This window comes from Chenopodium album, chromosome 9, assembly GCF_948465745.1.
Source record: "Chenopodium album chromosome 9, dcCheAlbu1.1, whole genome shotgun sequence".
In the NCBI taxonomy this organism is placed as follows: domain Eukaryota; kingdom Viridiplantae; phylum Streptophyta; class Magnoliopsida; order Caryophyllales; family Amaranthaceae; genus Chenopodium; species Chenopodium album.
This window is the reverse complement of record NC_137842.1, coordinates 49,458,072-49,472,224: the sequence shown is the minus strand read 5'-3', so window position 1 is coordinate 49,472,224 and position 14,153 is coordinate 49,458,072. Positions and strand designations below refer to the sequence as shown.

The 14,153-nt window shown below is 39.1% G+C and overlaps 1 non-coding gene across 1 annotated transcript; it reads right to left on the bottom strand.

The window, feature by feature from the left end:
* Positions 1–5,719: 5,719 nt before the first annotated feature.
* On the bottom strand, positions 5,720–5,826 carry LOC145561183 (small nucleolar RNA R71). The gene has a single exon (XR_014093746.1). It is a non-coding gene; the product is annotated as a small nucleolar RNA R71 (small nucleolar RNA).
* Between the last annotated feature and the right edge of the window lie 8,327 nt (positions 5,827–14,153).

Sequence of the window (14,153 nt, the reverse complement as noted above, 5' to 3'; positions counted from 1 at the left end):
GCTTTTGCTCGCTTCATTTACTTCATAATCGTAGAATGTGACCCTAGGTGATGGAATCCCTACTTCGACTGGTAGCACAACCTCGCTGCCATAAATAAGGGTGAACGGGGTATGGCTCGTTGCATCTTTCGGAGTTTTTCGAGCTGAACACAGAACACCTGGTAGGTCATCAACCCACGACCCCAAGAAGCCATTCGCTTGAGGATGAGATACATCACTAAAGTTTGTGTGTATTCTAAACCTCTCGCAATACTCAACAGTCGGTTGACTATAGAATTGCATCCCACTGTCTGATACATCGCTTATCAGTGATTGATGCTAGGGGTTCGACCTTGATCTACTTAGTGAAGTAGTCTATAGCGACCATGAGGAATCTTCTTTGCCCCGAAGCTGCTGGGAATGGTATGAGCAAATCCATGCACTACTTATTATATGGTAGGGTGGCGATGATTGCTTGCAACGGGCTCGAGGGGAGCCTTTGCACATTGGCAAACTTATGACACTTGTCGCACTTTTGCACTAACTTGGTTTCATCTTTCCTTAGGGTAGGCCAGTAAAACCCTGCCCTTAGTGCTTTGCTTTCTATGAATCGAGCCCCCTGATGACTCCTGCAAGCTCCTTGATGAATCTCTCGCAGCACATAATCTCCATCTTCTTGGGTGACGCACTTAAGTAGGGGATGAGTGTACGACTTCTTGTATAGGTTTTGTCGTATCAAACATACCATTCTTCTTGTTTCTTGATCGTTTCGGCCTCCTTAGGATCTTTTGGAAGTTTGTTGTCTCGTAGTGACTGCACTATTGGATCCATCCAAGTATTGAACCGGTCCAAGTAGTTAACTATTGGTGCATTGATGCTTGGCTGCTTGAGAACTTCCCATATTATAAAGCGAGGGTCGAGCCCATGGGCGGAACATGCCATCCGTGTAAGGGCGTCATCCTGTTGGTTATCTGCCCTTTAAAGATGCTTGATTTGAAATTCGAACAAGGATGAAGAAGTTTCTTTGACCTTGTTGAGATACATGCGCATGCTATCTTCCTTAGCTTCAAATTCCCCTTGAACCTGGCTGACGATCAATTGGTAATGAGAAAAGGCATGAACTGCCATGGCTTCGGCCACCTGGCAAAACTCTAGCCCCAAGATGAGGGCTTCATATTTTGCCTCATTGTTTGAGGCGTTGAAGTCAAACTTAACCGCGTACTCAAACTTTTCGCTGCTTGGTGACATCATCAAAATTTCGACCCCGTTCCCTGCCTTGGAGGAGGAGCCATCTACATACAATTGCCATGGTTTGGATCCATCATCATCAGGGCAATGAGTGAATTCGACGATGAAGTCTTCTAGAGCTTATGCATTAATTGCCCTTCTACGCTCATATTAAAGACCAAAATTAGTAAGTTGGTATGCCCAATCGCACTACTAAAAATCGATCTAATTGCGACCGTTTTTTTACGACCGTCCCAAAAACGGTCGCAAAATATAAAATCTGCGACTGATTATTACACAGTCACAATTTTGCGACTGTTTTTAAAGCGGTCGCAGATTTGCGACCATTTTTAGGCTATAAAACGGTCGTAAAGGTGTTTAAACATTTTTTTAAATGAAATAAGTATAAAATAATTCAAAATTAAATTAATTGCGACTGTTTTTAAAACAGTCGCAATTTGCGATCGCAAAAGTGTTATTATTGTTAATAAAAAAAGGTTTACAGGATGTGCACCCTAACCCTAATTTCAGTGAAGAGCCGCTCTTTCTCACTCTTTATTTCTCTCTCTTCTTTCCTTTCTCTCTCCTCTATTTTATTTCTATGTATTCTCACGCTTTTCCTCTCTTCTTCTACTCTCTTTCTCTTTCTTCTCACGCTTCTCATCTTTCTCCCGTATTCTCCTTCTCTTTCTTTAGTGTTGGAAAGTCAAGGATTTTTTCCCTTCTCTTTCCTTTTCTCCTTTCTCTTGCTTGGTTCGATGCGTAGGCTGTGTAACAAGTTAATGGTTTTTAAGGTCGAATCCGATTATGGAAAGAGTTTTCATGGTCGAATTTGGCCTTATTAAACCAAATTTGAGATGATTTCGAAGTCAATTCGGGATTTGAGATACTGTAGACATCCATTTGTATCTCCCCAAAACCAAACCCAGTGATGAGTACCTTTCACGTCGAATCATAATCGAATCAAGTGAAAGTGTGGAAAGTTTAGTGTTGCGGAAAGTTTTAATTTCTTTTCTTTTCTCTCTGTTTTTGAAAACCTATTTTAAGAAAACAGCCAATCCCGTTTTGTTGGTCCATGATATGGATCCAATAGTAGTGTAGTTGGATGGGGCTTGAAAAGACCTTTCCAACGATATATTATAAGCCCAATTCTAATGAATATTGAGGAAGTTATGACCAAATTACTGAACTGGGCCCTGTTTGAGCCTTATATGCGGCCCAATGATCTAGAGGAGGGCCTAATACGGATTTATCATTCCTAATGCAATTAGGAATGGTTTTAGTCTTCTAGATTCTTCTAGAAAATTCTTTTCATTCCTAATTCAATTAGCATTGATAAATTGACTTTTGTTGACTTTTCAGAGTTTTAATTAAAATCAAAGAGCATTTTTGAGGAAAAATACGATTTTATCCTCTTGTACGGCAATTTCTATCTGATTTTAAGAAAACGCGTGAAATTCCTAGTCAGCGCCCAACGCCAGCTGCAGCGCCTGACGCTACGCTTGGCGCCTGGCGCTAGCCTTGGCGTCTAGCGCCAAGGTCAGCGTTTGGCGCCAATTCCTGTTTTACGCGTCAGAACTCTGTTTTTGATATTTTATCTTTTTGGCTGATTTCTTTATAAATAGCATCGTAAAAACTCCGTTTTCATTCACCTAGAATCATCTACAATCATCTACAATCTACCAATTCTCACCAACTCTCATCAAGATTTTCTTCATTACTCTCTCTCTCTCTCTCTCTCTTTTCTAAACTAGATTTCTCACAAATATAAAAATTCCGCATTCATTAGATTTAGAAACACCTAGCCATATTCGAAGTTGTCTTCGCCCTAGACGTGAAAGGTTTAATTTCTGAGGGTTTGGTCCCAAATCTCTATTTCAATTATTATTTAATTTAATTTTTTGTTTATTATTTTCCTTGAAGTTACTAACGCGTGTATTTTGTTATTAGAAAGAGGTACGAGGCATCAAAGTAAGTGCTTTAAAGGTTTTATTGATGTTATGATGTAGAAATCATGTTTAGGTTGTTATTATGATATTCCTAGTATCATGTCTAGGGTAACTTTAATATTAAATATGATTGTTATGATGCCTTTTATGTTCTTCCTAATATTTATGATTGTTAGTATCATGTTAGGGTTATGATGTGTCTATTTTATATTGTATTTTACCCCCGTCCTTTGGTCATAATTAGTAGTGTTTTTGGCTCTTTAGAGCCACTTTTATTACTAATTGGTGTTTTCTAGTGTTTTCGTAGATTTGGTTGACTTTTGCAGGGATTTATGCTTTTGGAGTATTTTCCCGAGATATTTTGGAGCAATCACGAACATTGGAGAAGCACGACCAGAGTCTATAGCCCAAGGCCGGTTAGAGCCATCGAACCGGTGATTAAGGGCTCGGTATAAGTGATACCGGGGCATTTGGACCGAGTATTCAAGACCCAAAGAGGAAACCCAGATTGGCCCGAAGAATTGGAGCCCAATCAAAGTCCAAATAGTGGCCCAAATAAGCCGCCCGGCCAAAAAGGCTGGCGCCCGGAGGCGCGCCCGGCCGGGCGGGAGAAGCTTAGTCTGGCGCCCGGTGACGCGCCCGGCCGGGCGCGAGATTAGTATTAGAGACAAAAAAAGGCGCGCCCGATCGGGCGGTGCCTCGCCCGATCGGGCGCGTGTTTTCTTAGTAGACAATTAACGTAGTTTTAATTTGTTTTAGTTTAGGATTTTTGTACGGAGTATAAATACTCCTCCATAATACGTTTTTATCATCTTTTCTTCTACTCTTGACTTTTTCTTTACCCTCTTAATTATTCTCTTAGAATTCTTTCTCTAAACTTTTGTCCTTAATTCTTCCATTAATTCCAGATTACTTTTTGGTAACAATTTCTTCCCCTTTAATTTCAGTTATTTTATTTACTCCCTTGATTATGCTTTTATTTATTTATTTAATTAGTTTAGTCATGATGATTTGTGAGTAGTTTAATTTCTAGGGTTTATGGGGATCTAATAAATAATATGAAGGGGTAAATTATTGTTGTTGATTATCAATGCTAGATTAATTTCCTATTGATTGATTTAATGCTCTATGACTAGATTAGGCCTATCTTTTATGCATGAGTTTGACAATATTGATTCAAGATTCGATAGATGAGAATTGATGTTTAGGTCTAGTTTCAATAGGCAGGTTAATTTATAAATGGTTAAGTCGAGATTCGAGAGATGAGATTTAATACCGATAAATTAATTGTGTGATTGTAATACGTAGCGAAAGCCCTTTACAATCTGGTTAATTGATGCATTGATGATTGACTATTATTGATTGTTGGTATTGCATGATAATTTCTTATTGAATTGTTTTAACGTTTTACAATTGCGGCTTGTAAAAGTATAGCAATATTAAATTGATGAATCGAGCAGATGTTAATTTGATATTAAATGCTATTTTCAATAAGGACTTAGATCTAGTAAATTGCGAGAGCCTGTTAGATCTATGTTGATTAATAAATTGCGAGAGCCTGTTAATCGTGTTATTTATGCAATGTCAATGGTTGATTACTATGTTTTATCCTGGAGTATTATTTATTGGTGAACTTATGCCCTAGATCCTTTTATATATTGTTTTCTCCCCATTCCTATTCTTTGTAGTTTAGTTTCATACTCAAACATAAATATTGGTTACTTAGATAATTTAGATTATAATAATTAATTAGGAGTAAAAAGACTTGTTTCCCTGTGGAGATCGACCCTACTTCCCTATCTACTTTAGTTAGAGGACTTAGGTATTTACTTTTGATTAGGGGATACGACTTTACCCTGTCAAAATTTGGCGCCGTTGCCGGGGAAACGGTTTTATTTTTATTTCTGATTGTTTTTGTAGTCTAGATTATTTCCTTTTTTTTTTTGTCTCAGAGAGCGTTAGTTCTTTGACACAAATCTCACATTTGCTTCTAGTTTTTGTTTATGCCCAGGTGTTCCAGATCAGGTTATATCCCATTCGATCCTGAGATCGAACGTTCCTTCGATAGACAGAAAAATTTCTACAAGCAAATCCTGGCGGATTCTGGTGATAATAATAATAATCACCGCGATCCTCCAACTGATTCTAGCGATTTAGAGACATCATCAGACGCAGAATCAGAGATGACGGCTCCAAAGAAGCTTAGTGATTATTCACAACCAAAGCTTACAGATTTTCCACATCTCACCCCTACTCCGGCTCTTGATGGGGTTCAATTTGAAATTAAACCTCAATTTATAACGATGATAGAGAGGAAGCAATTTAGTGGAGCCAAGGGTGAAGACCCGAATCTTCACATTGCCGACTATTGTCAATATTGCAACACTATCAGGCAAGCCGGGGTCACTCAAGACCAAATCAGGGAGATTCTCTTTCCCTTCTCTCTAACTGGAAAAGCTAAATTGTGGTTTAATGGCTTAAATAGAACTACACTTGGTATAACTAACTGGGAAACTCTTGTTTTGAATTTTTATAACAAGTATTATCCTGCAGAGAGAACAGCAGTACTACGGAGTGCGATTCAGAACTTTGCCCAAGAAGCCGATGAGTCTTTATATGAGGCTTGGGAGAGGTTCAAGGACTTACAAAGAGAATGCCATCACTATAATTTAGCACAATGGCAGTTAATCCAAGCCTTTTATAACGGCATTGGAAATTCCTCTAGAATAATTTTAGACTCTGCAGCTAGTGGGAGATTTATGAATCTTAATGTTGATGATGCAGGTCAGGTTATTGAAGATATGGCAATACACAAATCCCAATATGGGAATCCCAGAGGATTTGCTAACAAGGGAAAGCATAGTGTCGACTTTGTATCCTTTTTGCAAGCTCAACTAACCTCTATTTGCCAAAAATTAGATAATCTGAGCACTGCTAATGTAGCCAATGTTTATGCGATTAATAATAATTCTAATGAGGCTTTATGTGAAAATTGTGGTATTGTAGGTCATTGGGAGCAAGATTGCAGGAGTTCCATGGAGCAAGTTAATGTCTTCCAAGCTTATAGGCAGAATAACCCATACTCCAACACCTACAATCCTGGGTATCGGAATCATCCATACCTTTCCTACCGGAGCACTAATGTTCAAAATCCACCACCACAAGAACCACAGGCGCCACAGCAACAGCAGCAGAAATATTATCATCCCAATGCTAGCCAGAAGAATCAACCACAACAAACCCCCTCATCTTCCGACCCTTCTCTGGCGGAAATTAGAGCAATGTTGGTCAATATGCAAAAGCACATGGAGATCAGAGATGCGACAATTGATCAAATTCTAGCGCATAATAAAATTGTGGATAATCAAATTGCGCAACTCTCCGCTACTCTACAAGCCCGCCAACAGGGAGCCTTGCCGGCACAGCCCACTAGGCCTACGAATCAAGCATTTGCAATTACTCTAAGGAGTGGTTCAAACTATGAAGGGCCCTCTTTGCCCAGAGTTGATGAACCTGTTTTATTAAATACTGCTAATCTTGATTCCATTAAACCAAACAATGTAGTTGATAGCCCTGCAGGGCTAAAGGATAATACTAACATATCTAATTCTACATTGCAGGGTACAACTCCAGAGAAGGTGGCTACTCCAGACAAGAATAAGAATGCTCCAAAGCCAATCATCAAACTTCCTTTCCCCAATCGTCAATTGAAGACAAACTTGGATAAGCAGTTTGGTAAGTTCCTGGAGGTGGTAAAAGATTTGAAGGTAACAGTTCCCTTTACTGAATTGATCACACAAATCCCCTCATATGCAAAATTTATGAAAGAAATTTTGACGAGAAAAAGGTCTATTATTGAGGTAGTGACAGTAGCTTTCACTGCAGAGTGTAGTGCCGTACTTCAAAATAAGTCTCCACCTAAATTAAAAGATCCGGGTAGTTTTCCTATCCCTTGTCATATTGGCAATCTCTTGATTGATAATGCATTATGTGATTTGGGTGCTAGTGTTAGCGTCATGCCATTATCTGTGTGTTCCAAGTTGAATATGGGTAAGTTAAAAGCTACCAATATAACTCTACAAATGGCCGACCGTTCTTTCAAATACCCCTTAGGTGTTTTAGAGGATGTCTCCGTTAGAGTAGGTAAATTTTATATACCTGTAGATTTTGTTGTTCTTGATATGGCTGAGGATATGCAAACCCCAATTATTTTGGGTAGACCATTCCTTAACACTGCAGGAGCAGTCATAGATGTAAGAAGTGGTAAGTTAACACTATCAGTAGGGGATGATAAAGTTTTTTTTTAATCTGAATAATGCCCCTAAAAGCTCCATGACTGAGGAGAAATGTTTCAGTGTTAATGTGGTTGTAAATTATTCTAACAAGCCCCAAGCTCTTGAAAAAGATCCCTTGGAGGCGGTATCTTGTGTTGCATCCTTTTCAGATGAGATAGACAAATGGCAGAAGGAAGTCGATGCAATAGAAAGAGCACTCTACAATGTTGGTCTTGGTTTCGAGGATGAACAAGTGGAACCGATCGAGCAAGTTGTGCGAATCGAGCCTACGGTAAGTGTTCCGCCAGATCGAGTTGCAAGTGTTGAACGCAATGACAATTTGAAGCAACATTCGATCGAATAAGGGGCTTTAGTGCGTAGCATTGAAGATCTCCCAGTCCAAGTCAACGAAGATCCACCAGATAAGGCGACTTGGCGTCTCACAGGTTATGTTAGGAAGCCGCATCGCAGCCTAAACATCGCTAGACCGGGTGAGAAACCACCCGATCAAGCGTTAGGCCAAGGGTCCTAGAAATGGTACTTGGTAAGAAGGTCGTGCGGGACCTAGATAAACCAGCGCTTTGCGGGAGGCAACCCGTATTTTTAATGCTTTTTAGACCAATTTTTCTTTTCTTTTTCTTATGAGAGGAGAGATGAGGGAATTTAACGAGTTCTATGAGTGTTTGTACAGGTTTGAGGAAAAAGAGTTAGCCATATTTTAGAGAAAAGAAGAAAATTAATATTTCGCCGATTTAGTCTCGGGCCCGACCGGGCGCGAGAGCAAGGATCTAAAAGTAAGAAATTTCGCCCAACCGGGCGAGTGGCGCCCGATCGGGCGCGAAACATGACGTTCACGGACTAATTTGTCCGCCCGATCGGGCGCGAGAAGGGTGAAATTTTTGGCCTAAAGATCGCCCGATCGGGCGAATGACGCCCGACCGGGCGCGAGAACTTGAAGAAATTCAGGTTGGCAGATCGCCCGACCGGGCGAGTGGCGCCTGACCGGGTGCGAACATAAGCAAATCAGATCGCCCGACCGGGCGAAGGCCGCCCGACCGGGCGCGCATATCAACAAGGAAAATTATTCAGATCGCCTGACCGGGCGACCCACCGCCCGACCGGGCGCGAGTGGTTTTGCCCCCCCTACTTCTTCTTTCTTTCTTCTTTCTTTCTCCATTTCTTCTTTCCTCCATTACTTTCTCTCTCTAAAACTCAAATTTTCTCTACCTTCTCTCTAAGATTTCTCCTCCATTTCTTATCCAAATTCAAAACTCTTTATATATTTGTGATCCTCTCTTCATCCTCTTCACTTTCATATAAAAATTTTTCAATTTTAATTCAATAAATTTTCAACCCATTTCTTCAACATGGCTTCAAAGAGGGCTAGGTCCATTTTTGGTAGGAGCTCCAGTTCGAGGGAGGAATACGACCCGGACTTGCAACTCACGTATTGGCCGACGATCCGGATTGTGAGCCGGGAATAAAAGGAACGGCTAGAGCATTTGGTCGGTCGTGAGGTAATTCCTTCTCGGTGGTTACACCGCCCTACCCTAGAATCATTTGGTTTGTATGATTTTGTTAAACGATTTTTGAATGATATTGGCATGAGAAAATTTGTTGACATGCACTATCCTACATACCGAGAACTTACCTGTGAATTCCTGTCCACTTTTCATGTTGTTAGTAGTAGGAATGGGCCTAATTTATTTTTCAGGTTAAATAATAGAAATATTAGTTTAACTTTTGTTGAATTTTGTAAAATTTTTGAATTAAATTCTGAATTATCTCACCAGTGGCATGCAGACTATAAAATGGGTGACTTATATTATGCTTTGACTGGTTTACCTGCCCCCGACCCCCAGCATGCTAGTACCAAACCTATTCACCACCCTGTCCCAAAAATCTGGCAAAGATTTGCGGGTTTGTGTTTTTTAGGTAGGGCCGAGCCTCATAACGCTCAAACTAACGAACTAGCTGTCATAGGAAATTATGTGTACGGGTTCGGGAAATTGAACATAGGCAGGTTTATAGTTCACCATTTGAGTAGGCATGCCACAGCCAGCACCACTTCCAAGTCCCCTATCCGTTTAGGTGGCCTTATCACTCGAATAGCGGTAAAAAAGGCCGGTTTTGTAGTAGACGGACCCCACCAGCTGACTAACTGTGGACCAGATACCTACATGACTGCTAGGTATTTTGAGGATGTAGGGTGGGTTAGACCGGATAGCGAGCAAACACCCTTTTGGTGTATTTGGACTGGGAACGAGCAACCTTTGCCCATTTTTCCCCTACCCAGTCCAGACTTGACCGCCTTTCCCCCAGGGCAACTTTCTTACACTTACGATGCTTTAGTTGCCAACGCTAGGGGGCAGGCACCACCACCACCAGTTCCACCACCCCAGCCTCAGCCCGAGGTGGCTTTCTCTCCACCTCGTATGTCCCATTCCGTCCTTCATGTTGACTCTTACTCAGTTTGGGATCTTCAGAGTATAGGTCAGGCCCTAGGACGTATCGAGCATTCACATACTGACCTTAGGAGGATGGTAGGCTCCTTAGACCAGAGGTTAGGGTATCTAGAGAGGAACCATGTACGATGATTATGCTCGTCGGGGCAACATTCCCGACGACGCTATTCACCCTGACTGGTTTCAGCCACCACCCCAGGGATACGATAGGGATCCCACTGCCCGTGGTATTTACACTGACTATTCTTCTTTCTTCGGGTACGGGCAAGACATTCCTTTCGGGGGACCGGCGGGGGGGACTTTTCACGCTGATTATTTTGGTGGCAGCTCTTCTGGTGCAGGTGGTGCAGGTGGCAGTGGAGGTGCGGGTTTCGGCTCGATGGATGAGGATGATGAGGACTAGCTATGCTGGGCTAGTTTCCGAGCCAATGAGGACATTGTCTAATTTTGGCTTGGGGGAGATTTTGGTTTGGTATTTTTCGTTTTCTCTTTTCTTTTATTTTTGGTGTGTTTTCTTAGGTTAGTTTTCTTGCTTTCTAGGTTAGTTTTATTGCTTTCTTTATATATAAAAATACAAAAAAAATTGAAAAATTAAAAATCAAAAAATACGTTCCAATGAATTATAAATTATGCTTCCCTGTGCCCCTTATTTGAGAAAATTGTCTTGATTCCTGGTATTTGATGATAAGCATTGTGGATTAGTTGATCATGATTTGATGTTTGATTGCCTTGAAACCTTAACATGCGTCAATTTTGTCCAACTACTTGTGAATATAATGCTTGACTAGTTGATTTGGTTAGGAAATGTGTGATAGTTCCATAGTTCCTAGTATGTCAATGAACTTGAGTATTGGTTTGCAACTATTAGTAATATTTATATGATTCATTATTATGCACATTGTGGAGGACGAAGGCATTTGTTCTTTTAGGTAGCCTCCAGATATTGTAGAAACATTTGTTCCCTTCTTGCTACCCATGTTGTTGCCTTGACTTTTTGTTGTTTGTTAGCCGCATTACAAGCCTATTTTGCCCCATTGGTTACTAATCCCAAGCTTGGCTTGGGGGAGCTATTAGTGAGTGAGGTGAGGGAGTTTGTAGTGTGCTTATTATTAGCACAATTTGGGTGGGATTTGAGAAGTTGTTTTGTTGTTAATCATGTTTATTTTTGATGAGTTTGAGAGTTATATTTTCTTGAAAAAATAAAGCATGATATTATGAAAAAAAAAGAGAAGTTGAAGAAGAAAAAAATGTGAAAAAAATAAGTGAATTTCGAAAAGAAAAAAATGTTCAAATGTTCTAGTTGGAGGTTGATCAAAAGAAAAAAAAAATAAGAGCTTCAATGAAAATATTCAAGTTTGGAAATAAAGTTTGTTTATTCACTCTACTTCTTCATTATTATATTTTATGAGTGAAATTGTAAGAGTTGGGATTGTTTATTATGATTGGAGTATATTTGGTTGATGTTAGAGTTGTTATGTAGGAGATGTATGATCACTATTTATTTTGATCATGGGTTTTATTAGGATATAGCTCCTTTAAGCATAGGTTTTCTCTCACTTATTCCCAAATTTATCCAACCCTTTACCCTAGCCTTACATTACAAGCTTTAAAGACCTTATGACCTTTGTGCATATAATTGTATGAATGTGAAAGTGTTGCTTATCAATGCAAGTTATGATTTGACATATTTCGAGTCGACTAGTAGGATTGAGCGTAGATTGTTTTTATACACACGAGAGTGTGAGTTGGGAGGCCGTTGTTCACATAAAGGGGTTGGATGGAGAGCGATCGAGTACATCTTTTACTCGCCACATAAATGAGAGTTGAGTGTGTGAGCACTGGTCTTGAATTCTATATGCTCTTGTGGTTTGCTCTGTTTGATAATTGTTAGGGAAGATTGGTAATTAGAGGGATTTGATTGGTTGATTCTGAAGCATGTTTATTTGATTTACCCTGGATCGTTTGTGCTTGATTTTTACTTTTGGGTGAAGTATATTTATTGATTCATTGATGAGATCTTTGCTTAGGGACAAGCAAAGGTTTGGCTTGGGGGAGTTTGATGTGTCTATTTTATATTGTATTTTACCCCCGTCCCTTGGTCATAATTAGTAGTGTTTTTGGCTCTTTAGAGCCACTTTTATTACTAATTGGTGTTTTCTAGTGTTTTCGTAGATTTGGTTGACTTTTGCAGGGATTTATGCTTTTGGAGTATTTTCCCGAGATATTTTGGAGCAATCACGAACATTGGAGAAGCACGACCAGAGTCTATAGCCCAGGGCCGGTTAGAGCCATCGAACCGGTGATTAAGGGCTCGGTATAGGTGATACCGGGGCATTTGGACCGAGTATTCAAGACCCAAAGAGGAAACCCATATTGGCCCGAAGAATTGGTGCCCAATCGAAATCCAAATAGTGGCCCAAATAAGCCGCCCGGCCAAAAAGGCTGGCGCCCGGAGGCGCGCCCGGCCGGGCGGGAGAAGCTTAGTCTAGCGCCCGGTGACGCGCCCGGCCGGGCGCGAGATTAGTATTAGAGACAAAAAAGGCGCGCCCGATCGGGCGCGTGTTTTCTTAGTAGACGATTAACGTAGTTTTAATTTGTTTTAGTTTAGGGTTTTTGTACGGAGTATAAATACTCCTCCGTAATACGTTTTTATCATCTCTTCTTCTACTCTTGACTTTTTCTTTACTCTCTTAATTATTCTCTTAGAATTCTTTCTCTAAACTTTTTTCCTTAATTCTTCCATTAATTCCAGATTACTTTTTGGTAACAATTTCTTCCCCTTTAATTTCAGTTATTTTATTTACTCCCTTGATTATGCTTTTATTTATTTATTTGATTAGTTTAGTCATGATGATTTGTGAGTAGTTTAATTTCTAGGGTTTATGGGGATCTAATAAATAATATGAAGGGGTAAATTATTGTTGTTGATTATCAATGCTAGATTAATTTCCTATTGATTGATTTAATGCTCTATGACTAGATTAGGCCTATCTTTTATGCATGAGTTTGACAATATTGATTCAAGATTCGAGAGATGAGAATTGATATTTAGGTCTAGTTTCAATAGGCAGGTTAATTTATAAATGGTTAAGTCGAGATTCGAGAGATGAGATTTAATACCGATAAATTAATTGTGTGATTGTAATACGTAGCGAAAGCCCTTTACAATCTGGTTAATTGATGCATTGATGATTGACTATTATTGATTTTTGGTATTGCATGATAATTTCTTATTGAATTGTTTTAACGTTTTACAATTGCGGCTTGTAAAAGTATAGCAATATTAAATTGATGAATCGAGCAGATGTTAATTTGATATTAAAGGCTATTTTCAATAAGAACTTAGATCTAGTAAATTGCGAGAGCCTGTTAGATCTATGTGGATTAATAAATTGCGAGAGCCTGTTAATCGTGTTATTTATGCAATGTCAATGGTTGATTACTATGTTTTATCCTGGAGTATTATTTATTGGTGAACTTATGCCCTAGATCCTTTTATATATTGTTTTCTCCCTATTCCTATTCTTTGTAGTTTAGTTTCATACTCAAACATAAAAATTTGTTACTTAGATAATTTAGATTATAATAATTAATTAGGAGTAAAAAGACTTGTTTCCCTGTGGAGATCGACCCTACTTCCCTATCTACTTTAGTTAGAGGACTTAGGTATTTACTTTTGATTAGGGGATACGACTTTACCCTGTCAGGTTAAAGCTTTGATCTTTATTGTTTAGTGACATGCTAGGGTTTGTTATTAATCTTGTTAGTATCATGCCTAGGATCTTGTTATTATTATGCTTTAACATTATTATGATTATTTTTATGATTTATGGTTATGATTGTTATAATTATTGTTATGATGATTATTTTTAATTATGATTGTTATGATTGTAATATTACGATTATTTTTATAATTGTTATTATGATTATTATGTTGCTTGATTACATTTATTGTTATTGCTTGATCACACCTTTTATGCATGCTTAAAGGGAATTTGGTATTTGTAATCACGCTTAATAAGATAATTAATAATCTTGTTTAGGGTTAATATGATTATAATTCAAGTGATCGCCAATAATAGTTTTATTTCTGCATTATATTCAACCAACATAGATAAACAGGTTTAGGGTTAATCCTATTGATTGCATGTTAGTTAGAAAGCGCACATGAATACGATCAGAATAAAGTAGAGGCCTATTATTAGGGCAGGTTCAATCTCTTTTAGGTTGGACTTGTACCTTCATCCCCGAACCCTATT